The sequence below is a fragment of the Peromyscus californicus genome, unplaced genomic scaffold (assembly GCF_007827085.1).
Source record: "Peromyscus californicus insignis strain IS unplaced genomic scaffold, ASM782708v3 Scaffold_13__1_contigs__length_99412109, whole genome shotgun sequence".
Lineage (NCBI taxonomy): Eukaryota > Metazoa > Chordata > Mammalia > Rodentia > Cricetidae > Peromyscus > Peromyscus californicus.
The window spans coordinates 26,306,217-26,333,305 of NW_026294424.1; the positions used below are offsets into that span (position 1 = coordinate 26,306,217).

General features: G+C 45.3%; 1 protein-coding gene across 5 annotated transcripts in view; it reads right to left on the reverse strand.

Annotated features, from left to right (window-relative positions):
- The window catches only part of Sertad2 (SERTA domain containing 2), a 114,139-nt gene that overhangs the window by 15,255 nt on the left and 71,795 nt on the right, over window positions 1–27,089 (reverse strand). For 2 of the 5 annotated variants that reach the window (XM_052734746.1, XM_052734745.1), the window contains one exon: window positions 7,388–7,511. The exons of 2 other annotated variants lie outside the window; for them this stretch is intronic. The gene's annotated coding sequence lies outside the window, so the exon portion shown is untranslated. Of the gene's footprint in view, window positions 1–6,483; window positions 6,814–7,387; window positions 7,512–27,089 lie in introns of those variants that run through there. One more of the 5 variants, XM_052734744.1, reaches the window with a different exon arrangement.

Genomic DNA, 27,089 nt, shown 5'->3' on the forward strand with positions numbered 1-27,089 from the left:
TCCAGGGTACATCTTCAGCGTCCTGCATCTACAGCCTCCTCAGCATCAAGGAATCCTCAGATTTGACTCTTTTCCCACAGGACTGCGTGCCAGGGAAGCTGATCCAACTTGCCCCCTCCCCCATTCCCAGGCATAATGAAAATATTTTTTCTCCTGTATTTATAATTGCTTAGCTGGGATTCTGGTTTCAAACCTCTTGTAGCATCTTTTCCCTAAAGATGCCTTGTTTTTCCCTCACTTGAGTGATCCTTAATAAAGGATGTCAAGGGAAAATAAAAAAGATGAGTAGAAACTAGATGATTTGTCAAAAAGCTTGTGAAAGTTTTCCTTTTTGCTTAAAAAGGCTCACCAACAACCATACTAACATAACAACTTTAAGGCCAATTCAGTGAAAAATAAAACTGCATTTTAGTTAAACCCAAAGGTTGCCTTCCAGGTTAGCTAACTACCCTATCACTAAATAAAACTCAAGAATAAAACTGAAGAATGCAACCACAGGAAATATTTATATCAAAGTGCTTCTTAAGCATTCAAAGACTAGCCAGGCGGTGGTGGGGTACACTTGTGCACTCAGGAGGCAGAGGCAGGTGGATCTCTGTGCGTTCAAGGCCAGCCTGGTCTACAGAGTGAGTTCTAGGACAGCCAGGGCTGTTACACAAAGAAACCCTGTCTTGAAAAACAAAAACAAAAACAAACAACAAAAAGTTAAAGTATTTAGTTGAAAGAATGGATGTTGAATTTGAGGCCCATGTAAGTAACCTACATTTTCAGAATGTTTATTGTAATTGCCTTTATGAATTAGGTAGACAACAGGGGCTACAGAGACGGCTCAGTGGTTAGGAGCACTGGCTGTTCTTCCAGGGGACCTGGGCTTGATTCTCAGCACCCACATGGGCTTACAACCACCTGTGACTCCAGTTCCAGGGGATCTGACGCCGGTCTTCTGGCCTCTTTGGGAACTAGATATACACGAGGTACACAGACACACATGTAGGCAAAACACCCATACACATAAAATAACAAAATAATTTAAAATGGAAGAATTAGGTTGGTAAGGTTTTACAAAGACAATTTCAATTTTGTATCATATACTTGGAATAGTTCACTTAGTAGAAAAAGGTAATGAAAATACAAACTGAAAGGTAGTGAATACTTTGTAAAAACAGTAGTCATTTTTTTCCAGGCTGTTTTGAGATTAAAAAGTTCCCTCAAGGACCTCAGAAATTCATAACTTATTGAAATTTAAGCAAAGTCAATTAGCTAAATAAATCAAAATAACCAAGGTGCCACATTAAGTAAATATTTATTTCTAAGGAAAACAGTTAATAGCTCCACATCCACCACTTGGAGACATCAACCCTTACGGAAGGCTTTCCTTAAGCCCACCCAGCTAACCATCCCTAACGCCGGCCTTTGGGAGCTTTATGGAAGCAGAGGGGCCACTGAGAAACTGCACTTTAGACTTGTCATCAACTGCTGTCACACAGCTAGGAAGCACTCCCAGCAGAACTCCACTTCATTTTGTATTTCTGGTCACAGTAAAATAATTTTTTTAAAACCAGTGCGCACGCCTTTAATCCCAGCACTTGGGAGGCAGAGGCAGGCGGATCTTTGTGAGTTTGAGGCGCGCAAAGCTACACAGAGAAACCCTGTCTCGGAGGGAAAAAAAAAATTGTTCTGTCCTTACCTAGCTTATGCAAGACCTAGGGTTCCATCCTCGGCATTACAAAAAATCACTTAATAGTTTGTCGAGGACTCAGCGGTCCTGGCACTTTCCTAGCATCCTGAGTTCCATCCTCGGCACTGAGGAAGAGGGGCAAAGACACACAACTTCAGAAAGGCTCACCACATTTCACCAGCAGAGAGTAAAAGTCTTCTGCTGAAGCCGTAGTACCCAGCTTCTGCCAGACAGGCTTCTGTGAATGTAAAGAAAGACCCAAAGACAGAGACATATGCAAGCACAGAGTGCTCAAAGTGTCCCCTTCAAAGAGGAAGAGGGACCTGAAGAGCTAGCACCACACAGCCACCACCTGGACATCCCATTCGTGTGGCTCAAATTGTCCGCAAACCGGTTCTGGTTCAGAGATGACCTTGGGACTTTCAGATTCCCTGAGCCTAACTTGGGCAACACTTCTTAACACAGGGGTGGGGTGCTCCAGCAGTCTACTCCAAGCTCAGAGCCAGCATGGGCTGGAATGATAGATAAGCAGTTAGCCACAGAGGAGAACACAGGGCTAGAAAGTACATCTGCAGCCAGGGCCCGTCATGAGAGCTGTGTGAGCACAGTCCAGTTGTGCACACTTTACTATGACACCAGTGCACAGAGCCAGCCCACTGTCACCACAAGGCTGTGAGTGTGTGTGTCCTAGAGACAGAATCCCCTTCCCTTCGCTAGTCTAAGGGAAACTCCTCAGAAGAAAATGAAGTGGGGGCTAGTGGCTTCTCAGGTAGTTGCTTATGGAGGCTTTTAAAAGTCCAAAGAAAAGCTTAGATTAGTTAGGAAATGTGCAAAGTTTTCCGCAAAGACACAGCTGTAGTATTGCAGATGTGCATGAGTTTTAAGAACTTAAGTTTGCTGCTACTTAGAGTTACTGGAGAAACAAAGCTGCCTTTGGGCACCTTAAACTAGTCAGACTGGCTATGGCAGTTGTACAGCCTGCTGCGGCGCGGCTCTGTCCTCCGCCCTCTCCCTGCAGCCCCCACCCCCACGTGCCCACACAGTTCAGTCCACTCCGTGAGGCGCCGCCAGCTCCACCTCACCCATCCCTGTTCCTGCCATGCCTGCTGGGACGCAAGGCCAGCTCCACCAAGAGAGGCCAGGCGGCTTCATTCTGAACAGAAGACTGCAGCCGGGCAGAAGGCAGCTTAGGCGATGCTAGATTTCTCCAGCAGATCTAGAAAGCCGTGGTGCTTGCTTCTGCCAATCACAGCAAGGATTTTCAATTGAGTTCAGATGATGGGCAGCGGCCCTGAGAGGGAACAAATGAACTTTCCCGGCTTGTAGGACCCTCAGACTGCAAACGGCCACCTTTCCAGAAGCAAGTTTGTATGGTCCAAGAATGTATTTGTTTTGTTCTATTAAAAATCATGTATTTTAACAGATATCATGCTGTTTGTATCTTGAAACGTAATTTATACATTTTTCAAAGGAAATTTTTGGACAGTCAAGCATGTTTTTGTCTCATGATCTTGGGGGGGGGGGGCAACAACAACAAAGAGTCTCTTTATTACCCAGAATAGGAATGCCGTCTTATTAGGCTGACATATGCCATTCACAGATCCACACAAAGAATGAACTGCTAGTCAGTGCTAATGGAGAAAGAAAGACGCAGCCCCACACAACGAGTGATGGATGCCCGGGGACAGTTGTGTTCATAAGGGTTTCCAGCATTTGTGCAGGACAGAAGTCTGCCTTTAATACTAACTACACTGGCTATTTAAGACAACATTTTTTTTTCTCTTTAAAAAGCAACCCAACTTTGGTTAGCTGTTTCATTCTGAAATATTAAAATCAAATTAAATACCCAGACACTTCTTAAACAGAAGTCACAGCCTGTTAAGTTTCTGACAAATGTTTAATGAGTATTTATTCGTGGCAGATAGAAAATGCATTACTTGTGCACATGCAAGTGTTTTAAAACTTTCATGTGTTACTGGTCAGAACTAACTGATGAGCCTGAGAGATGGCTCAGATGTAAAAGTACGTGCCACTCAAGCATGGAGACCAGAGGTCTCCCCAGAACCCAAGCAAAAGTCAGAAGGAAAACTGATTCCACAAAGTTGGCCTCTGACCCTGCATGAATCCTTTCTCCATTGCACGCACACACACACACACACACACACACCTTTTAAAAAAATATCTAATAGAGAGATGTGTGAAGGCCAGCATGACCCTAAGTGCCAGGCCATTTTCACTTAAACTGAAGCTTTGTCTTCTGGTATCTTTAACATAGGTCTGATCTTTGGACTCAACAATCAGACACGCCCCTACCTCCTGCAACTGGAGCTCTCTCTCTCTACAACACGCCAAAACAATTAAAAAAAAAAATCCACATCTGCTAAGTTTAGGAAATTCTCTAAGTTCACTCTTCTGAATACACACCTACTGTTCTGTAAATAATACTGGCTAAGTGGTCTTCATTTTGAAAATATGAATAAAATTAAAACAAAACTCATACTTTGGCCGGGTGGTGGTGGTGGTGGTGGCGCACACCTTTAATCCCAGCACTCAGGAAGCAGAGGCAGGCAGATCTCTGAGTTTGAGGCCAGCCTGGTCTACAAAGGACAGCCAGGGCTACACAGAGAAACCCTGTCTCAAAACAACAACAACAAAAACAACAAACAACACCCCCCAAAAAACCACAAAACTCATACTTTCACTAGGGTTCTTTAATAAGAAACCACAGCAAGAGGACCCTGCAAACGTGTTGTTACGGAGGCTCTTACCTGTCTTAGTCTCTAGAGTCTAGCACATCTTAAGTGAGGACATTCTTGAACTATGGAACCTTTACGTTACCATCAGAGCACTGTTTAAAATAGGGGCAGCCATAAGATATCAGCTGTCACACATAAATTTAAGTGACTTAAAAACAGAAAAGTGTATGTTGCTTACTATGCTGTTATTAATAACCAAGTCTTAGTGACTGGGTAAATTCTGTATTTCTGTTCCTTAATTAAGTTTTAAAAAGCTTTTATGCCGGAAAATTCAGCAATGGCAATGTAAAGATTTTCTAAATCTGAGTCAAAACCCTTCTCTCAGTTCTCTACCAGAAGCTGGTCTGAGCAGCTGTTACCTAGGAGTCCGGGACACCCTCCTGACAATGAAACTCTTCTAGGACCCCTCCTGCTGTGTAGTGGATGTGATAAAATGAGTCCCTTCTCCTACCTGCTGAAATAAAGTAAGGAAGAGAGCCAGGTGGAGACGGGGAAAGTAAGCTACCAAGTCCATTTCCTAAGACTTCTCACTAGAGAGCACACACTGCTGGACATATTTTAATTAGGAGAGGAAAGACATGGAAGCCCGCTTACCCTGAGACCAAACACTTGGGGCCTGGAACTCACTGTGTAGCCCAAGCTGGTCTTCAACTCCTACAGACCCACCAGTGCTGGGATTACAGAGTTTGCCACCACACCCGGGCCAGCTCATAGATTTTTAAGTGTAGAAACGTACAAAAAACCATCATGAAAGTAAGGATCCACCATTATTCTTGTTCATGCCCGAGTTGGGATCTTAGTATCTTCCCCCTCAAATAAAAATAAAGTGGTACTAGAGTGGGTGGGTGGAGTAGCACCTAGGGTGAGGTAAGCTGAGTTTGTGCACGCGCGCACGCGCACACACACACACACCATCCCCCACAGCAGAGCAGCCCAGGGCTCTCAGGTGTGTAGCCCTCCAGGAGTTAAGTAGAGCCCTGGTCTATCTCACTCTTGTCAGTAACAAAAATTAGAAAAAGCAACTTTGAACAGCTAGGGCCTTGGCAATCCTACTGGTGACTACAATTTCCAGGCTCTTGACACAGGTTCTGAACACTTAACATATATTGGGAAATCAAAAGCATGTTTCAAGAACAAAGCTTGAAAACACTGACCTTCCCTTAAGGCCAACTAAGGTTTGACCAATTCTACTCAAATACAAACTGCTATTTCTGAGGGTGAGTGTCTTAACCCGCTGCCTGGAAAAACCTACTTTCCATTCCTAAAACTAAGTTACAAGCAAAAAGTTACTCTAAAACAGACCAGACCGTCTCATCCTTTTGAGAAACTTAACATTCAACTCTCAACTCTATTGACTGCTGCTATTTCTGCTAAAGCTAAGACAATTTATGGTCAAGAAAAAAATGAACAATTCAGTACTTTCTCCCGAGGCAGTGGTTCTCTGAAGGGTGCCCAGTGTCAATGGTACAAAGTCTACGCGTCGGGACAGCTGGCTCCCCTCAGCACCGCCACCCCCCCCCCCCCGCCCCGTCATAGGCGGTTACCACCAAGATGACTTGTAGATTTCTAATTTAAAAACCAGGGAGGCGTTAAGTTTAATATACATTTGGTTCCAAAATCAATTCACTTGGGTACGGGGAAAAAAAGAGGGTGAAAAGAGCTGTTTTAACCCATGACCACCGGGAAACTCTCAAAACACAAGATAGCAAGTTGGATGCAAACTCAGACACGGAACTCAAAAGTGAAGCAGCCTCCGGGCCAGCAACGCGAATCTTAAAAAAAAAAAAAGTCTCGCACGTCCGCAGCACCACAGCCACCACAGCGAGCACAGCCACCCCAGCTAGCTATAAAGGCAACAGCTCCCAGCCCCGGCCGCCCGGCTCCTGCCCCGGGTCGTGACAGTCGGGGTCTCCAAGCGGCCGGCGGGTGCGCCCCAACCTGCCCAGCCCGGCCTCCTCCGCCTTGGGCTCCCGCCTGGCCCAGCCCAGCACCGCCCCCCGCCCGCCGGAGTCCAACCCCGGGGAGCCTCAAGCTCGGCCGGGAACTCACCACAGGCAGGTCCGCCCGGAGCTAACGCATCCGAGGGGTTTCCACCCACCCCTCAAGCTATGCCCGCTCCATGCGGGGCGCCCCGCCACGGGGCCGACGGTGGCTGGGAGCGCGCAGAGAGGCCGGAGCTACCACTCCGGCGTCCTCTGCCTGCGCGTCAGGAACATTATACAATGGTGGAGGAGGCGGCGGGCAGCCGGGAGGAAGCAGGAGGCGGGCGGAGGGGACGCCCGGGCCGAGCGAGCCACGGCTCGTGCTCCAGCACTAGCCGTGCAGGAGTGACGTCCGCCTGCGAGCCTCCGGCGAGCTCCGGCCAGGCCCCGTAGGCCCCGCCCCGCGCCTGGCCGGGCCCCGCCCTGGCAGCCCCGCCCCTGCAGCCAGGCCCCACCCTGCCTCCCTCCCACCTCAAACCGCAGGCCCCGCCCCGCCCCTGCTCCACAGGTCCTGGCCCCCGCAGGCCCCGCCCCGGCCCCGCCCTCCACGGGCGGTGCCATAAATGCAGATTCCGGCCGGGAGAACGCTCAGGAAGGGGCAGGCGGGCACCAAGCTTCGGCAGACAGCTCTGTGGACCGAAGGCACAAATAGGAGAGGAAGGAACCGGGTTGCTCAAGCCGAGGGGCCACTACTACCACTATAACCCCCACACACTGGAAAACAGGCGGATGGGGGAGCGGGTGGTGACAAAGGCGCAGCGCGGGCCACAATCCGTAGAGGAGCGAGACCACAAATATGACAGGCATCCGAGCTATTCGGCCCTTGGGCCGGACGGCGGGAGGGTAGAGTCCACCAATGGCCCTAGATGTCGGAATGGGGGGAGGAGTCGAGAGCCCCATGTGGAGCTGGCGACGGAAAAAGTTCACAGGCGAAATGGGTCACCAAGTAATACCTTTGGAGCCGGACAAACCTGAGTTGCGTCCTGTATGGAGACCCAGCAGCCAACCGGAGGGAAACCAGGCCTGGAGAACACGGGCGAGCCAGAGGCGTTGTCCTCTGCCCACAAGTTTCACGCTGATAGCCTTAACGTTCCCCTTTAAGAAACAAAAAACAAACAAACAAACAAAACAACCTAATGTTTTTAACTACTCAAACTTAGCAGGGGACTTTGTATTGTCCTTAGTATTAGTATGGAGTGCATGTGTCTAAGTAGTTCGAATTTAAGAGCACTAAGAATTTAAGAGCTCAGCTGGAACATTTATGATTGCTTTAAAAATGACAGGTACATTCTGCATAAAGATATTACAAAAGTAATTCAGGCACCTCAAATTTTTGGCTGCCACCCAATCAATACTTTCTTCCCACTTTGCTGTTTAATGGTCCACTACACTAGTTATATTTAAGGATAATAAAGCTTTAAGACTTAACATAAAGGTCTTACACATAAAGACACATTTGGACCAACTGTTCTGTAATGATTTATCAATCAAGTTGATGATCTTATCAAAATTAAACATGAGTTAGCCAGGTGTAGGATACCTACACTAGGTAGGCAGATCTCTTAGTTCATGGCCAGGCTGGTGTGTGTGTGTGTGTGTGTGTGTGTGTGTGTGTGTGTGTGTGTGTGTGCGCGTGCGCGTGTGTATGACATAGACAGTTCTAGGCCAGCCAGGACTGCATAGTGAGAAGCTGTCTCAAATAATAATAGTAACAATGTGGGCCAAAATGTTAAAGGAGACATCAGGTTTTATCAGTAAGGGAAATAAAAAGGTTTTGTTGTTGTTTGTTTTTAGTGAACTCTTGGCATCATCAAAATCTCATACAGATGTTTCATTGGGTATAACCAATATCAAAAGCTAATTGTCTATCTCTGGCAAGTCATTATAATAGCATTTAAAACTGGCATCACAGAAAGTATGCTCATGAGGCCCTATGAGGTCTTGTTTGGTTTATGCCTAGGTGGCATAAAATTTTCAAACGTTTTGCTAGAGAGCCAAGCTATTTTTCATTTCTAGAGTTCTGCCTTTGAAGACAACATAACTACTCACAGCTCCCTACCCACCCACTCACTTAGACTTTCAGCGCTCACTTTAAGAAACAGCCATTGAAATAGACGCCGCAATAATCTCTTCCTGTGATGTCTTTGTGGGAGGCCAGAAGTATTTAGTTCTGTTGAATTTAAAATGAATCGAAACTGTTATTCATGAAGTTAAGAAAAAGACACAGAATTTTATGCCACTTGGCTATTTCCTAGCAAATGGCTTCCCATATACAGTGGTCCTGTACAAAAGAGCCAAATGTGAAAGCTACATCTTTGCGTGTCCACAGAATGAGCACATGGTTACCTGGAGTCTACTCTGGGTGCTCAGTAAAAGTTGGGGTTCTGAGGAAAGCAGCCCACGGTTGCTTCTGGAGTGAGGAGCTGTTCAGGTTGTATTTTTGAAGGCTTGATAGCCGAACAGTGCAGGCATTACATTTTCACTTTCCCAACTTTTAAAATCTGGTCCATTTGGCCACTTGGCCAGAGGGTGCCGTGGCAGCCTCACAGCTGCCGGTTTGGTCCAGCACCAGTTACCCCTTCCCTGCTCCTTCTCTAAGGGTGAGTTCCTCGGAGGCCAGCACAGCAATCCCTGCCTAGTCCCTGCCATTCAAAGATAAAGGAAGAGCCTCCCTGTATTTAGAAACAAATGACTGCTGAGGAAGAGGGTTAGGACTGCACATACGTTTGTGAACCATGTGCATGCCCCATGGCCCGGTCCTGTGGAGGCCAGAAAAGGGTGTTGGATCTTCTGGAGCTGGAATTACCTACAGATAGCTGTGAGCTGCCACTGGTGCTGGGGAGCATACTGGAGTCCTCTACAAGAGAACGAGTGCTCTTAACCGCTGGACCATCCAGCAGGCTCCCTTCCCTGAACTTTTGAAGTATACACAATGACCAATTTTTTAAAGACAGTCTCTGCACATAACCCTGCCTGTCCTGGAACTCTGTAGCCCAGGCTGGCCTCAAATTGAAAGAGATCTGCCTGCCTCAGCCCCCAGAGTGCTGGGATTTAAAGGTGTGCACCACCGCGGATGGCCTAATTTTATTTTTTAAAGAAAAATATTAGTTATTCCTACAAAATGATCAAAGAAATTCTAAGGGAACATATAAGTTTGGACTATACATTTAAAAAGTCCATTTAAGGGGCTGGAGTGATGGCTCAGCAGTTAAGAGCACTGGCTGCTCTTCCAACGGACTGGGGTTCAATTCCCAGCACCCACATGGCAGTTCACAACTGTCTGTACTTTCAATTTTGGGGGATTTGGCATCCTCACACAGACATACATACATACAGGCAAAACCCCAATGTACATTAAAAAATAATTTTTAAAAGTCCATTTAAAATAATCTTACTCTCTCAGAGCTTCAAAAATTTAGAATTTCTCCATCACAAGTCAGGCAGTCAGTCACATTTAACTATTACACATCTGTTTAGGGAGAAGAGAATCACCCCCTTTCCTCATCACAGACTGTGGTAAATTCTGAAAACTGTGAAATGATAAACTCATCCAGAGAGGTCCTCTCATGGTAACGTCCTAGATACTAGTTAGTCAACAGTCCGTGCTTCTCTTGAAATTCTGTGACCTGATGTCCCACAGACTAGTCTAGCACTGTACTGACCCAAGGGTGCTCTCAGCACTCCATTAGCATGGACCAAAGAAACAAGGGACAAGTCAGATGCACGAACTGTGGGACAAAGACTATTTATTTATTTGTGTCTGCATATGATGTTTTGTGTGTGGAGGGAATGGGACCCAGGGCCTGCGGCTCACGTTGGGCAAGCCCTCCCTCCTCCACTGAGCTATACCCCCAGCCTGAAAAAACAAAAACAAGCTTCCAAAATTTTACTTATTTTTTCTTTCAACTTAATTCTGTTCTAGATCTGAGGCTAAAATACTAGTAATTATCCATCTATCAACATTCTTAGTCTTGGTTTTAATGTCAAAAAAGGACAAATGTTTCAATTATTAAACCACTGTATAGAACAAGATGGGCTAGATGTCTTTTCATGGAAAATATGAGATATCAACTGTAGAATTACCATAATAACAGAAAATGAGATAGATTTCCAAAATAAAATTCTGGAAGTCACATCCCTTACCTGAGCCGCAGGGAATTTATACAGGATGTGAGGCCAGGAAGCAGCTAATCTCACACAGATGGGACAAACGTAGAGCCTTCCCTGTTCCTGATGACACACTAACCTACTGCAAGCTTCATTCCACCTCTTGGACCTTGTCAGGCCTTTTCCCTGCTCCTCCCTCAAGTCTCAATTCACACAAGCACAGCTACAGCCCTGAGCTAAGGACCTTTTCCCGAAAGTTACCACGTTGTTATAAACTGGGTAATGGCAACCAGTTTGGTTCACAGGCACTTCATTCTTTTTCTTTCCTAAAGATCTGACAGTATCTAAATCTTCAAAACAGTATTTTTGGGGGGTGGGGAAGTGGGGGCTGGGAAACCAAACGTTTCCATTTCTCAATCTAGCACTATCCGGCCGGTCTCCACACACTGGTGTTCTATCACAGGAGGGGTCTATAAACTACCTACCCTTAGCAGGTAATACACCTTCTGCTCACACATTCAGAACATCTAGCTCTCACGTTAGAAGGCCAGCCTCCAGGCTTTTCTTGTCCTAGGAACCAATTCGGTAATGAAGACTCTTGACAGAGAATCTGAAGATCTACAAATCCATTACTGACTTACACATTTTTAGTGTGTGTGTGTGTGTGTGTGTGTGTGTGTGTGTGTGTGTGTGTGTGTTTGATGGCCTGCATGCAGAGGTAAGAGGACAACTTCTAGAAGTCTGTTTTCTCCTTTCATCATGGGATCCTGGGATCAAACTCAGATGTCACAGGCTTGCCTTATCCACTGAGCCATCAAGCGGCCCAACCTGTGACTTGTGATTTCAGCGTCATTTACTGTGTCACAGATCTCAGGTCAGCGTGGGTTCTGCTGAAACAAGCCCAGGGTTGTATCAGATCATTCTGGGTCTAGCTCCTCGGCCCCAGCACCGGGAGGCAGAATCCGGCCCTCAGCAGCACGGGGTTGACGTCTGCACCTTGGACTCTGGTTTCCGGAGCCCTTTTAGGAGCTAAGAGTCTCTGAAAGGGGAAATTCACTCAGGTGCTCGTGGAGGAATTCTAGGGCTGAAAGTGATACAACACTTTGTAAGTTGCTCAACTTGTCCAGAAGAATAGAAAACCAAGTCCATATTCACACAATTCTAAACGGAAGTAGAAATGTAAGTGGTAATAATGTGTTCTCTTCAGTAGGCCATGTTCTCAAAACTTTTCATGTCCAGATGACTCAAGCCATCTTCTGGTTTCAAAGTCTGGAGGAAAGTAGGACATTCTCCAAGGCCTCCCACATGGCCCCACTGGCTCATCTCTGCAGCACACGGCGGGGCTGTACACAGGGAGGTCAGTCGCGGCTCTCCAGGTCTCCCCAAGGAGGAAAGGGACTCGGAGAATGGCCTGATACTGGTGTGTACCAGAAACTGCATGTCACTTAGACCCAACTAGGAACAAGGATATAGATAAAAATAATTCTTTTACCCAAAACTCCAACGCTGCCTATCCTTGGCCTTATTTGAATCCACAGAATAAACAATCCCTAACCACAGAACAACAAATAAATAGTATCATATATCTGCCAACCCTTCACTCATCTTCAGTACGCCCATAAACCAGCCATTTTTATCACCCCATTGCTAGCCTCCAGGACGGCGGGTGGCACAGGAAGCAGTCATTAAGTATGTGCTGGGTAAGTACTAGAGGAAAGAGTGGGGAAATTAAGGAGTTAACCCTTTACAAATATAAATAAATTGGTTCTAATCTTTTTTTTTGGTTTTTCGAGACAGGGTTTTCTCTGTGTAGTTTTGTGCCTTTCCTGGATCTCACTCTGTAGACCAGGCTGGCCTCGAACTCACAGAGATCCGCCTGGCTCTGCCTCCCGAGTGCTGGGATTAAAGGCATGCGCCACCGACGCCCTGGTTCTAATCTTTTACATAGCCTAGTTTCAAATGTGTGAGCTCATGTGTTCCTGCTACCTCTGCCTCCCAAATAAGGAACTACAGACCCATGCCACTATGACTGATTTTGACTATGTTCCCACTGTGTGTGTGTAGAACCAAAATACTCATGCAGCTTTTTCCAACTGTCCTAACCACAGATCACTTGTATTTCTAACGACTTTTCAGCCTCTCTGTACTATACCACTCAGGTGGAACCTAGTTAAATGAGCTAACCAGCCTTACAAAGTACACTCTTGAAAGCTGACCTGTACAGACTTTCTTTGGGGAATGACCTTACTGATAAAGACCAATTTACTGCTATCATCATTCCGCCACTCAGTACTTCCTCAGGAAGATTTTTCTGTCCTACTTACTCTAACAAAGTGTCAAGTAAGCCATACATACAAATACGGCATTTGGGGGCTGGAGAGGTGGCTCAGTGGTTAACAGAATTGGCTGCTCTTCAAGAAGACCTAGGTTCAGTTCTGAGCACTCACACGGTGGCCCACAACCATCAGTAACTCCAGTCCCAAGTGATCCAACGCTGTCTTTTGACCTCAGTGGGCACCAGGCACACATGTGGAGCACAGACATATGTGGAAATAAAGCACCTACCCACATAAAATAAAAATAAATAAACCTCAGAAAAAATTAAATGCCAGTAACCAAACATGTACTAAAAATTAACAGCCAATTTAGGCCAGCCTGATCTACATAGTGAGGTACAGGACAGCCAGAGCTAGACAGTGAGAGACTGTCTCAAAAAAAAAAAACAACAAAAAATTAGCAGTCATTTTAACTGCAAAGAAAACTTGCCTAAAAGGATGACAGAAGAAATATTTTTGTAAAAGTATTACTCTAATGCCAGATGCCTCTCATATTTCAAAATCAAGCATATTTAGACGATCAGCTAGGCTAAATTATACTTTCTGTAGTATATTTTTCAAATCCATTGTAGTGACTGTTTAGGATCATCTTCAAACCATCCATGAAACTCAGATGTGGTAGGGCACACCCAGTCTCAGCCACCAGGAAACTGATGCAGGAGACCTTGAGCCCAGGAGTTTAAGGTCGGTCTGAACAACACAAATGACTGAACAACAAACAAATGAAAAACTATTTGTGAATAAGGAGGCCCTTCGAGGGAGAGTATGTTGATGTTTATGAGATAAAACGATATATTTAGAGAATTTTTTTAAACTACAGCTATAAAATTTCTACTTTGAGAAGTTGAAAATTCAAGACTTCAATGGAACTGTCTGAGAAAAAACACATGAGCAGGAAATCTACAGCCCCTCCCATTTTCGCCTTGCTGGGGACTGAACCAGGGCCTCAGGCATGCTAACTAGGTAAGCCCTCCACCACTAAGCTTCACCCCACCTTACGGTTATCTTTACTTTAGTCATGGACATAGAGTCGTTGTTTAAACAACTGCTAGCTGGGAATGGTGGCACAGGCCTAAAGCCAGAACACACACACGATCCCAAATCTTCGTCCCAGCACTTAGCAGACAGGGACAGTAGGTGCATCTCTGTAAGTCTGAGGCCGGCCAACCTGGTCTACATAGTAAACTTGGGCCAGTCTGAGCTACCCAGAGAGACCCTGTCTTAAGACAGCCGCCACGAGAAAAATAAAGAATAACAACAAATACCCTATTGCCAAATGAAGGAGACAGTTTCAAAATTATCCAACATCTGGACCAGGGAGCACACCTGTAATCCCAGCAGTTCAGAGCCAGAAATCGGAGGATCAGGAGGTCAAGCCATCCTCAGCTATGAATTCAAGATGAGTTTGGGCCGTTTAAGACCCTGTCTCCAAATTAAATTACAATAGTACATTATGGTTACGGGTCAGCCAGACAAATTTACACACGCTTTAAACAGTGAGTAAAAAATTTAATCATGATGGGAATGCTTGTTTCAAAACTGTTTTTGTTTGTTTTAGAAATCCCACTTATGTCATAAGAAATTCCTTAAACGGGCAATTACCAGAAAAAACTGTCTCTAAGGAGAGGAAAATAGCAGCAACTGATCTATACGCAACTTTACCTTTTAAAAAGAAGTTGAAAGGCAAGCGGCCAGCAGCAAACCCTGAGGCCACACGCTACACACAAGCACATGCTGTCACCCTTCTGCTCAAGCCGCACGTGGACGTACATGGACTTAGTCAGTCCAGCAGCGCTCAGGACACTTTTTGAGAGTCAGTCCTTTCCTTCTACTACGTGGATCTTGGCTGGGGTTGAACTCAGGCCATCAGGCTTGGCAACAAGCCGCTGTACCCGCTGAGCCATCGTGCCGGCCCAATTTCAAGGCTTTTTGATGTAAGGCTTCACATACAGAACTGTTCCACTAACAAGCAAAGAATAATCAAAACCTGCCGAGGTGGATAAATGTCATTGTATCAAGGTGTCTGTTAATAAATAGGTCACTGGACACAAGGTTAGCTCCAATAAGAAATAAAACTAAGGAAGGAAAAAAGGAAGCTGGGCGGTGGTGGCGCACGCCTTTAGTCCCAGCACTTGGGAAGCAGAGCCAGGTGGATCTTTCTGAGTTCGAGGCCAGCCTGGTCTACAGAGTGAGTTCCAGGACATCCAGAAAAACTACAGAGAAACCCTGTCTCAGAAAACGCAAAAGAGAGAAAGAAACTAGGTTAAGAAGAGAAGCTCACTAACAGGCGGCAGGGTGAGGATCGGCAGCACTCAGGGGGAAAGGCACTGGTCATGAAGCCCGCTGGCCTGAGTGTGGTCCCCGGAATCTATGTGTATGCACGCGTGTGCACACACACACACACACACACACACGCGCACGCGCACACGTACACTCTAATATTTTCTTAAGAGGCCAGGATATAGCTAGACTGATGGCAATGGTGGTGCATGCTTCCAACCCCAGCACTAAGGAGAGTGAGGCAGGAGGATTGCAAGTTCAAGGCCAGCCTGGGAAAGCAGCATTTGTGAGACTGACCTCCTCGGCAAGTTCCACACCATGTCCATTCCTGTGTAACTGCTTTAAGAGATTAATGCCCGGTCCAGGTGTGGTGGCGCATGCTTTGGATTCCAGCACTCGGAGGTGGAGTCAGGGAGTTCTGAATTTGAGGTCAGCCTGGCTTACATACTGAGTTCCAGGCCAGCCAGAGCTACACAGTGAGAGTCTGTCTTTTTTTTTTAGGAAAGGAAATTAAAGTCTACATTACAAAGATTAGAAAAAAATTTAACTAATTACATATCCATCTTTAATCCATTTCAATTTGTTATAACCTTAAAGTTGTTGAACATTTTGCTTTCTGGTTTTAATGATGAAAATTAATAGCTATGAGGATAAAGATTCTAGAATTACTATTTCTATATTATAGCCAGAAATGAAAAGTAAAACGAATAAATGCCTTTCCCAAGTTATCAGATGAAAGGATCCATAATCAGACCCATGACATTTCATGGACAATATTTTATCCTATATAAATGCTAATGTTCCCCTAAACCCATGAGAACATTAACTGCAATTCCAATTTAAGCCCCAGTTTTCAGCCTGAGGGTGTACTCTAGTGGAAAGAGGCTAGCCTAATATGTGGGGCCTTGGGTTTAGCACCTAGCACCAAACACTTAATTTTTGTTTCCATTTTGTGTTGGGATGTGGCTCAATGGGCAGAGGGTTCGGTTAACATGAAGCCTTGCCTACCGCCTTGCCATCAGACTCAGCAAAGCAGCAGCAGAAGGTCACTGGGTCAGAGGAGAGGCTTGGGTCCTCCTCACTGCGCTGTGCTGGGCCCCATCGGTGGGCCTCACCTCTCTGTCAGCACAGCTGCTTCTGTGTGGCCAGCCCTCCATCAGGCACTCCAGCCTCTCTGTGTTTTCTGGAGGCGTTACCCCAGCATCACCATTCCCTCCTGGTTCCACTCTGGATGTAACCACTCTATTAGCACTGATAGTCCATGTCTCCACTGTCCCAACTCTGTGAAGTCCTTTCATTTACATCTCCTTGGCTGAGTCATTTATGAAGAACTCCATGAGAAGATACTCAAAGCACAAACTACAGAGAAAACAATCAATAACTTTGATTATATTAAAAGTTAAGTATCGCTGGACGGTGGTGGTGCATGCCTTTAGCACCAGCACTCAGGAGGCAGAGACAGGTGGATCTTTGTGAGTTCAAGGCCAGCCTGGTCTACAGAGTGAGTTCCAGGACAGCCAGGGCTACACAGAGAAACCCTGTCTCAAAAACAAACAAACAAAAAAGTTAAGTATCTGTTAAACAAAATAAAGCAAGCTAAAGATTATCAAATAATATGTGAGGTTCACACACTCAACAAAAGTACTTAGAATTCACAAAGAATGCTTGAGCTGGTTTTTAAAATGATAAAAAAAAATACAGTAGTAGAAAAATGGATAAAACAGAAAATCGAATGTTGAATAAACATGTGAAAAGTTAGGAACTCTAGTAAAATAAACATGCAAATTATATAAAAATAAATGTCATAGCTTTTAAATTGGCAAAAGTCAAAATCTAATGAACAATTAAGACAAAAAAAGGGGATCTCAGAACTGAGGAGACGGATTCAGAGGGTAAGGCACAGACCTATGTTCAGATCCCCCTCTGTCTTTCTGTAGCCCCAGCATTGGGGAGCCTCTAGACATGTGGGTCCCTGGATCTTGCCAGGCAGCTAATCTAGACAAAATTGAGCTCCTGATTCACTATGAGAACTTTTCTCAAAAAATAGGATAGAGGGGCCAGGCGTGGTGGCACACTTCCTTAATTCCAGCAGAGGCAGGTGGATCTCTATGAGTTTGAGGCCAGCCTGGTCTACACAGTGATTCCAGGACAGCCAGGACTGGGAAGGCGGCCCGGTGAATAAGGCACTTGATGCACAGTGTGAGGGGCAGAGTTTGGGTCCTCAGAACCCATGTCAAATATGAGCAGTGTGACAGTCACCTACAATCTCAGCCCTCAAAGGCAGAGACACGGAATGCCCAGAGCAAGCTGGCCAGCTAGAGCAGCTAGATAGAAAGCTCTGAGCTGGGTGAGAGGTCCTGTCTCAATGTACAAATTAGAAAGTGATCAAGAAGACAGTGATCGTCAACTTCAGGTCTCTACACGTGCTCACACATGCACCCCCATCCCCACCCATACCAATAAATAAGGTAGAGAGGTAAGTAACTGAGGACATTCCAGTGTCAACCTGTGTGCGCGCGCACAGGCACGCGTGCATGTGCGCACACACACACACACTCATGCATGCATGCACACAAATTTTAAGGAGGAACTCTCACAGATCCTTAATGAGTACATAAGTGGATATGGTCATTTTGGAAAAATTTGAAATGATCCAGTAATAAGGCAAAGGGCACACTCATACCTATAGACATGCAAGGCTTAACTAGGGGTCAACAGGAAAATAAGTCCTACAGAAAATGATTTAGGGATCATACCCTCAGGTCTCCAGAGGATGGCATAAAACCAGTGATATTCTGGCAAATATTTAACGACAGGACAAGACTATAATGGATTCCTTATGGTACTGGGGCTTAATTCTCTTGAGGAGGTCTGAGAAGGGCTATGTCCAGAGTCTAGAGAAACTTGTATTTATCACCATGGAGACACACACACACACACACACACACACACAAAGACAGACAGACAGAAAAGAACGGTACACTGCTTATAATGGCAAACACTGAAAACACCACTAAGGTTCCTCCAGATGAGGACAAATCTACGCACATCTTTAATCCCAGCACTTGGGAGGCAGAGGCAGGTGGATCTCTGTGAGTTCAAGGCCAGCCTGGGCTACAGAGTGAGTTCCAGGAAAGGCACAAAGCTAAACAGAGAAACTCTGTCTGGAAAAACAAAACAAAACAAAACACCCAAATAAATGTGTTACAATTTAAAAATTCTAATTTACTAGGTTAAAGAGATACATTTTCTTTGTTTTCTTATGAATCCCACAAAGCAGAACTTAAGAGGAGATTTTTAACTACAGTATCTAATGTCTGTTTAAAAACACGCTGGACCTGGGATTAGAGAGATGGTTCAGGGTTAAGATCACTTGTTGGGGCTGGAAAGATGGCTCAGAGGTTAAGAGCACCAATTGCTCTTCCAGAGGTCCTGAGTTCAATTCCTAGCACCCACATGGGGGCTCATAACCATCTGTAATGAGATCTGGCACCCTCTTTCGTATACATAATAAATAAAAAAAAATCTTTAAAAAAAAAAAAAAGATCACTTGTTGCCCTCACAGAAGAGCCAGGTTCAGTTCTCAGCATTGATGTGATGGTTCACAATTATCTTCAACTCCATTTTTCAAAGGTATCAGGCACTAATGTGGTACACAGACATGCAGGCAAACACTCACACACAGAAAATAAAATAACAAATACCGGATATATATACAGTACTTATCCATTATCTCCCATGATTTTAGTAGCAATTTAGTCTTCTCATTAATTTTGTAGTATTACCCTACACTAAAAATATAATTATTATATATTTATATATTATAATAGTATTATATAAGTATTCTTAATAAAGGGCTAAGCAAGAGGCTTGGTGTCACATGTCTGTAATCTGAGTACCTGAAAATTAGAGGCATAAGGATGCCGAGTTTGAGGTCTGGGTTACACAGAGACACCCTGATTCAAAACAAACAACAGCCGGGCGGTGGTGGTGCACACCTTTAATCCCAGCACTCGGGAGGCAGAGCCAGGCGGATCTCTGTGAGTTCGAGGCCAGCCTGGTCTCCAAAGCGAGTTCCAGGAAAGGCGCAAAGCTACAGAGAAACCCTGTCTCGAAAAACCAAAAAAAAAAAAAAAACAAAAACAAAAAAAACAAACAAACAACAGCAAAACTCAATGGTGATGTTAAAGTGACCTAAAATTCTTAATGAGATGGCTGTCCAACAGGGTTCAGAGTTATGTTTGGGCATATTTCTTGATTGCTAGCTAACTTCTACCATGCCAGAAAGATTACAAGCTTCCTCGCAAAACCTGAAGGCCATTTGGTTGCCTCCTCAACACTCCAAAGAACTTACTTAGCACATGAATACACACACACACACACACACACACACACACACACACACACACACACATATATGTATATATATTATTTCTTTTGTGGTACTGCGGTTGGACTAAGGGCCATCCAAACGCCAGGCGAGCACTTCACTGCTGGGCTGTAGCTCTGGCACTATCTTTTAAGTTTTAGTATCGAGACAGTCTTGCTAAGTTGTACAGGCTGGCCTCAATCTAGCTATTCTGCTGCCTCAGACTCTAGAGTGGCTGGGATTACAGGTGCATGTCACTAGATCCAAGTTGGTTTTCAACAGAAACAAGATCATGCCGATATGGGATCTTGATGTCTGCGCACATCATGTAGTCGAAGTGCATGAGCAGTGTGAGTCTTCTTCAAAGGGACTGTCTTGAAACAAGAGTCTGCTCTAAGTACACACTTCCCTCTGCAAGCGAGCAGGCATTCTGAAGCTAGGTGGGTCTAAATAAAGAACTCTAGTCAACAACAGGAAGTGACTCCCACAGAACGAAGGGCAGAACACAGACTCTTACCAACTCTTGCACACAGTTCGCAGCAGCCTTTTGTTGGTCGCACACTGGGCCTAAAGCTCTAGTTTTCGGGGCTGGGGCCTGTGCAGAGCTATGCAACACTTCTGATTCTCTTGCTGGTGCCCTTGCTCTTTTCCCTCTGAGGAAGTGAACCCATAAAAATTTCTCACTCTTGCCTTGGAGGAGGTGGGAATCGGGGGTAGACTGTGGGGGGGAAGGCTCCTGGAGGGTGGGAGGAGGGAGGACAGGGGAACCCGTGGCTGATATGTAAAATTAAATTAATTATAAAATAAAATAATAATTAAAAATAAAAATATATATCAAAAAAATTTCTCACTGGGAGACAGCAGACCAGGAAACAAGGCAGTTTTTTATTCTAATTTTGTTGCTTTCTTTTAAGGGGGCTTCTAAAAAAATGTTTTTTTTTTTCTTTTCCTTAAAATTTGAATTTTTCAGCTAGGCTATGATGGCACATGCCTTTAATCCCAGCACTTAGGGAGGCAGAGGAAGGTGAATCTCTTTAGTTCAAGGCCAGTTTGAGTTTCAGAACAGTCAGGGCTACCCAGAGAAACCCTGTCATGAGAGAAAAAAAAAAAATCACTTTTTCACCAGGCATGATGGTACACACCTTATGCTGACTAATTTTATGTCAACTTGACCCAAGCTACAGTCATCTGACAGGAGAAAAACCTCCATTGAAAAAAATGCCTCCATAAGCTAGGGCTGCAGACAATCCTGTAGGGCATTTCTTAATCAGTGGTTCATGGGGGAGGGCCCAGCTCATTGTGGGTGGGGTCATCTCTGGGCTGGTGGTTCTGGGTTCTATAAGAAAGCAGGCTGAGCAAGCCATGAGGAACAAGCCAGTAAGTTGCACCTTTCCATGGCCTCTGCATCAGCTCCTGCCTCCAGGTTCCTGCCCTGTTTGAGTCCCTATCATGAGTTCCTCCAAAGATGGAATACAATATGAAAGTGTAAGCCAAATAAACCCTTTCCACGCCAACCTGCTTTTTGGTCATGGTGTTTCATCACAATAGAAACCATAACCAAGACACACTTGTAATCCTAGCGCCTGGAAAGCTGAGGCAGGAGGATCATGAGTTCAGGCCCAGCTAGACCTACAGATGGAGAAAGTGATTCAAAACCAACAAATAAACAACAAAACCCCTGTTTCCCATCCAATGCATATGACAACACACACTCTTCTCCTGTCTCTCTCTCTCCTCTCTCTCTCTCTCTCTCTCTCTGTCTCTCAGGGAATATGCTCATTTGAAGTGTTTGTTTTTATCCCTCTTAATAAGGATGCATAGTATCAGCCCATAAACCTAGGTTAATAGATTATCAGCATTTTACCAACGGAATTTCAACAAAGAAATGCAACCAGAAGACACACGAATATTCTTTTTCAAGGTGTCTGTCCATCTTGAGTCTTGAGAGAAAGAGGAAAAACTCAGACACCTAAACGGTGCTTCCCTCTTCTTTTCCTGCTGGAATCAATCAACTGTGCTTGCTGCTCAACCACTATGCAGGCACTCCCGACAGGTAGCTGACTGCAGACGGGCATTTCTTACGGCCTTGATCTCTCGGTCTCGCTCTTTTCTACTAGTCCCTTCCAGTAGTCAACAAACCAGACTCAGCGAGCTCAAGCCATCTTCACTTAAAACAAGGAGGACTCTCCCCCGTTAATGCTGTACCGAGGTAGGGTAGGTGGGTCTTCCTGCCTTTACCCTTCACAGCTCTGTTTCCTGCTCCAAGACAACGGTACTGGCCACCGTAGAAACAGGATCAAGGTGTCTTCTAAATGCCACGGCCAAGTGACACTTCTTGTCCCCTGCAGTGCCTGCTGACACTGCCCACTTCCCACTGGTTCTCCCAGCTCTCCCCCTCTGCCCACCGGAAGTTTGCTTTGTTCCTTCCTCTTCCTCCAGCCTCATTATAAACCTGCAGCTCTAGACCCTCCCCCGAGACTGCAGATCAAACCCAGGCCACTGCACATACTGGGCAAGTGCTCTACCACTGCACTGTCCGCAGCACCTAAAATTAAAACAAAACAAAACACCCTCCAATAATCTCTGGCTGCAGTCTGAGATCAAAGGGAAGTATGTCCTGGGAGCGGGGGTGAGCAATGGGTATGGTTGCTTAGGATACTCAAGTATAAGGAAAACCGGAGCATAAGAATTTTGAGGAAAACTTTTCCCAGTTGATAACCAATAAATGCACTTGCTAGTGTTGTGTCTGTCTCTTTTTTCCTACTCTCATCCTGTATATCCTCACTAGGCAACTGTGCTCTCTCAGGGCACCTATACACTAATAACTTACCTCTAAGCCTTAGGCTTGACTTCTTCCTTTTTTAATGTGGGAAGAAGACCATACACACATCCCAGTTCAAATCAGGGTCATTCCTGGCATGTTTGTTAACCTAATTATTAACAGCATCCTGTTCCAATCTGAGTGTCCTTTCAACAGTAACACTATATAATTAGCCTATTTCTATTCCCTTGCATATCGGATATCTCCACTGGTTATCATAAAGGCATCTCCAACTCACAGCACAGCTAAAACTGGCCTAGGAGATGGTGAGCGGACTTAGAGGCCTGACATCTCAGTTCAGTCCCTGGGTCCCACAAGTTGTCTTCTGACCTCCACACACACACCATGCATACACTTGACTTGCCCCCATTCCCAAATAAAGCAATGTTGTCAATAAAACTGGCCTAATCATACCCTTCTTAAATATCCACTCATGTCCAGGTTGGAAACTGGGGTTTCAGAAGAGATCCTCACCAGGCACAAAGGTCAAAGTTTTTCTCTCTCATTTCCCAGACACATCCTATGTCCCCCATCACAGCCTTAGTCAAGGCCCTAATCCATCTTTCACACTGGTTGCTGCACAGTCTATTTTCAAAGTTCTAGTCCACTATTTTCCTCTAACCCAGGCACACCACAAACTATCTGACGGCAGCATGGTAGATACTACGCAACTGAAGGAAGCTATACACACAGCTCAGTGCAAAAACTCTGCCTCGCTGGCGGTGGTGGCGCACAATTTAACAGCCAGCACAAATGAGAGACCACACAGCGGGGCTGGTGAGGAAGGGGACACTCAGATGGGGATCCATCTTAGGGCAGTCAGACAAGGACATCAATCTAGTCACCAGAAGCAGATGGAGCGGCTGGAGCAAAGACAGGGAGGTGGAAAACGCAGGACACTGGCCTGTCCTTAAATTCCAGGAGGGTGGTAAATGCAGAAATCAAAGAGATCGATAGGGGCAGGTCCTCGAAGGCGAGGAGGAGTCAGGAAGAGACTTTCCAAGAAGAATGGCGAGACCAGATTTTAATTCTAGGACATGAAATCTATAACTATTTCTAAACTTGACAGAATGATCTTAGAATTTATTTAGAACCAACAGATGAGGGAGAATATATATATATATATATATATATATATATATATATATATATATATATATTGGAGACAGAGTCTCAGCCATGTAGCTCTGGCTTGCCTGAGAATTTACTGTGTAGACCAGGCTAAGCATTGAAGTCAACAGAGATCCACCTGCTTCTAGCTCTGGAGTGCTGGGATTAAAGGTGTGTACTATCACACCTGTCTCTACTCCCCCGACCCCTGTCCACTGAGACAGGGTTTCTCTGTGTAGCCCTGGCTGTCCTGGATCTCACTCTGTAGACCAGACTGGCCTTGGACTCGGAGATCCACCTGCCTCTGCCTCCCAAGTGCTGGGATTAAAGGTGTGTGCCACCACTGCCCAGCCACATCTGTCTTAAAATAATTTAAAAAAACTTAGATTAATTTATTTTTACTTTACATGTCTGAGTATTTGGCCTGAATGTATGACTGTACACCCCATGTTTGTGCCTGGCCCCAGAGGTCAGAAGACCCCTTAGAACTGGCCAATGGTTGTGAACCACCAGGCAGGTTCTGGAAATGGAACCCAGGACCTCTGCAAGAGCAACAAGTACTCTTGATGCTGAGCCGTCTCTCCAGCCTCTTAATACTTTTTTGAAAAGGAGTCCAAACCATATTTAAAAGCTACAATAACTAAGGGTTGGGTTCTGGTGTTTAAAAACTAAAATGAATCTGAATTGAATACAACTGCAAAGGCTCAGTATTTTCAAGGTGTTACTGATGGCCCGGACCCTGTGGCCACGGGAGGAAAGTGAGCATGGCATTCCTCTTCCACACAACAAGTAACACACCAGAGATTAAATAACAACATTAAAAATTATAAACATAGCTGGGCGGTGGTGGTGCACACCCTTAGTCCCAGCACCTGGGAGGCAGAGGCAGGTGGGTAGGTGGGTCTCTGTGAGTTTGAGGCCAGCCTGGGCTACAGAGTTAGTTCCAGGACAGTCAGAGCTGTTATACAGAGAAACCCTGTCTTTAAAAAAAAAGGTCATAAACGTAAGGAAAGTTGACAGAAATCATAGGTGAATAGTTGATTTCAGAACTAGCTAAGAGCTTTCCAAATAAACAAGGGGGAAAAGATAAAATGACTGTTTAAAAAAATCGAATACACGGGAAAAATTGGGGAAAAAACGACAAACTAGGAAAAATATTTGCAACACGGACAACAAAGACTAGCCTTTAGGTTCTACAAGTCAGTTAGGAAAACATCAGCACCAACTTAGAAAAACCAGTGAAATCAGGCTGTCATTAGAAGAGTGGGCAAAGACAGAAGCTATTAAATGCCATAAAAATACGAATTCACCTAATAAAAGCCACATAAATGCAAAAGAAATAGAATCTCCATGTACCAGGCTGGCTGGGGTTGTTTATAACTGATGAGTATAAAGTGGACAGGGCTGTCTCATATGCTGATGGGATATGAATTGATTTGACCTCAGGCACAACAGGGTTTGGTCACGTGTACCAAGAACCTTTTTAAAGGCTCCTGTCTATAATGCAGGCATTTCACTTTAGCCATTTGTCCTACTGAATTAATCAGAGTTCTGCATACACTCAGCAACTATGTATTTAATACCCACTCTATGTCCTGGGTCCCAGAAGCCAGGAACATGAGAAAAACAGAATAAAGCCAAACAGAGGGCATCTGAGTCAGGACCTGCAGAGAGAGGCTGGAGGCCGACCAGCTCTCAGGCAGAGGATTGGCTAAGAGAGAGAAGCAAATGCAAGCAGGCCTGTGGGCAGGCGGATGAGGAGGCGGAGGGGAGGGGTGCTGGGTTGGGTTAATATGGAAGAGCAGGGCACGCTGTGGAGGACCCCAAGTCAGACAGGAAGCAGTTACTGCAACGACCTGCCACCCAACTGTGTTCTCAGCACAGGGTCTGGCCGTCCCATGACAACCTTACTCTCTTTAGTCTGGAGGCCAGAGGTCTAGAATCAAGGTGAAGAGGGCTGCATTCCTCCTATTTCCTTGTCTTTTCTCACTTCCAGCGGCTGCCTACATTCCCGAGCTCCTGTCCACTCCCTGCAGCCTCAAGGCACTGTTTGCTCCCTCATTCCCTCTGCCTTTCATCCTCCACCCTCCTCCGTGTAAGTACTCTCATGATGACAAATGCAGGGCCAGAGAACCCACAGCACGCCCAGTCTCCAGGGCTGTGGCCAATCACAGTAAGTCCCCGTCCCCATGTACAGTAACACAGGAAGAGCATTACCCCAACCATCACACCAGCCAACTCCAGGACAACTGAATCCTGGGTCTGAAGCACTGTTTGCTGGGTTTTCTGTAACATACGGAGTAGAGGCAACACAGTAAACCACATACTGGTCACAAGCTTAGCTCGGTTACTCCCAGTGGAAGCAGGGGTGGACGATAGAAAAACGCACAGGAATGTCTGAGAAAGTAATGATTTTTCCCCAAAACATATCTTCCTGTTTCCTACCCAGACCCATGGAATTGGGATATTCAGGTATAGGCATCAGGCACATATGGATGAGCAAACCTCACTATGAGATCTGTAATCTCTAAGATCCAATTATACCTTAGTTTTCTTAATAATCAATGTCCCACCAATCTCTCAGGATCATGAGAAATCAAGTAAGTATTGTATGTGAAAGCATTTTGCAAAGGCTTTGTATCACTGCTGGTCACTAAAGGAAACTGAGGCAGACAGGAAATGGTGGTGGTAGACAAAACAGTTCCTTCTGAGACTCCAGTTAGTCAGAACTCAAAAAACAAACAAAACTATACTTTTGAGAAAGAAGAGTATCACAAAGCCAGTGTACCACACCACATACATTAATATTAATAAAAAATATTAATATGCATTCCCCTGTAGCTAGAGTTTTCTGCCTGGTCAGGACAAATCTCTCTCACCCACCAGTCCCACAGCCGCTCAGACCCAACCAAGTAAACACACAGAGACTTATATTGCTTACAAACTGTATGGCCGTGGCAGGCTTCTTGCTAACGGTTCTTGTACCTTAAATTAACCCATTTCTATTAATCTATAAGTTGCCACGTGGCTCATGGCTTACCGGTATCTTAACATCTCGCTTGTCATGGCGGCGGCTGGCAGCATCTCCCTGCCTCAGCCTTCCACTTGCCAGAATTCTCCTCTCTCCTTGTCCCGCCTATACTTCCTGCCTGGCTACTGTGTTTTATTATACAGTGTTTTATTATACAGAGCGATATCCACAGCATTCCCCAGCCATTTACTCTTCACTTCTTCTTTCTTCTTTCTGTCTTTCTTCTCTCTCCCTCCCCCTCCTCTCCCTCCCTCCCTCCCTCTCTCTCCTCTCTCTCTCTCTCTCTCTCTCTCTCTCTCTCTCTCTCTCTCTCTCTCTCTCTCCTTTCTTTTTTGACAGGGTTTCTCTGTGTAGCCCTGGCTGTCCTCAAACTCACTCTGTAGACCAGGCTGGCCTCGAACTCACAGAGATCCACCTGCCTCTGCCTCCCGAGTGCTGGATTAAAGGTGTGTGCCACCACCGCCCAGCTTTTAATTTTCAATATATTTATCTTCCCCCCTTAACCCAAAAGCTGTAAATGGACATTTAAAAGGGAGAATGAAATAGGCAAGAAAGGAGAAAAAAAGCTAATTACAAGGAGGTTTTTTTTAAAACACTGGTAACTGATTTTTTTTTTTTT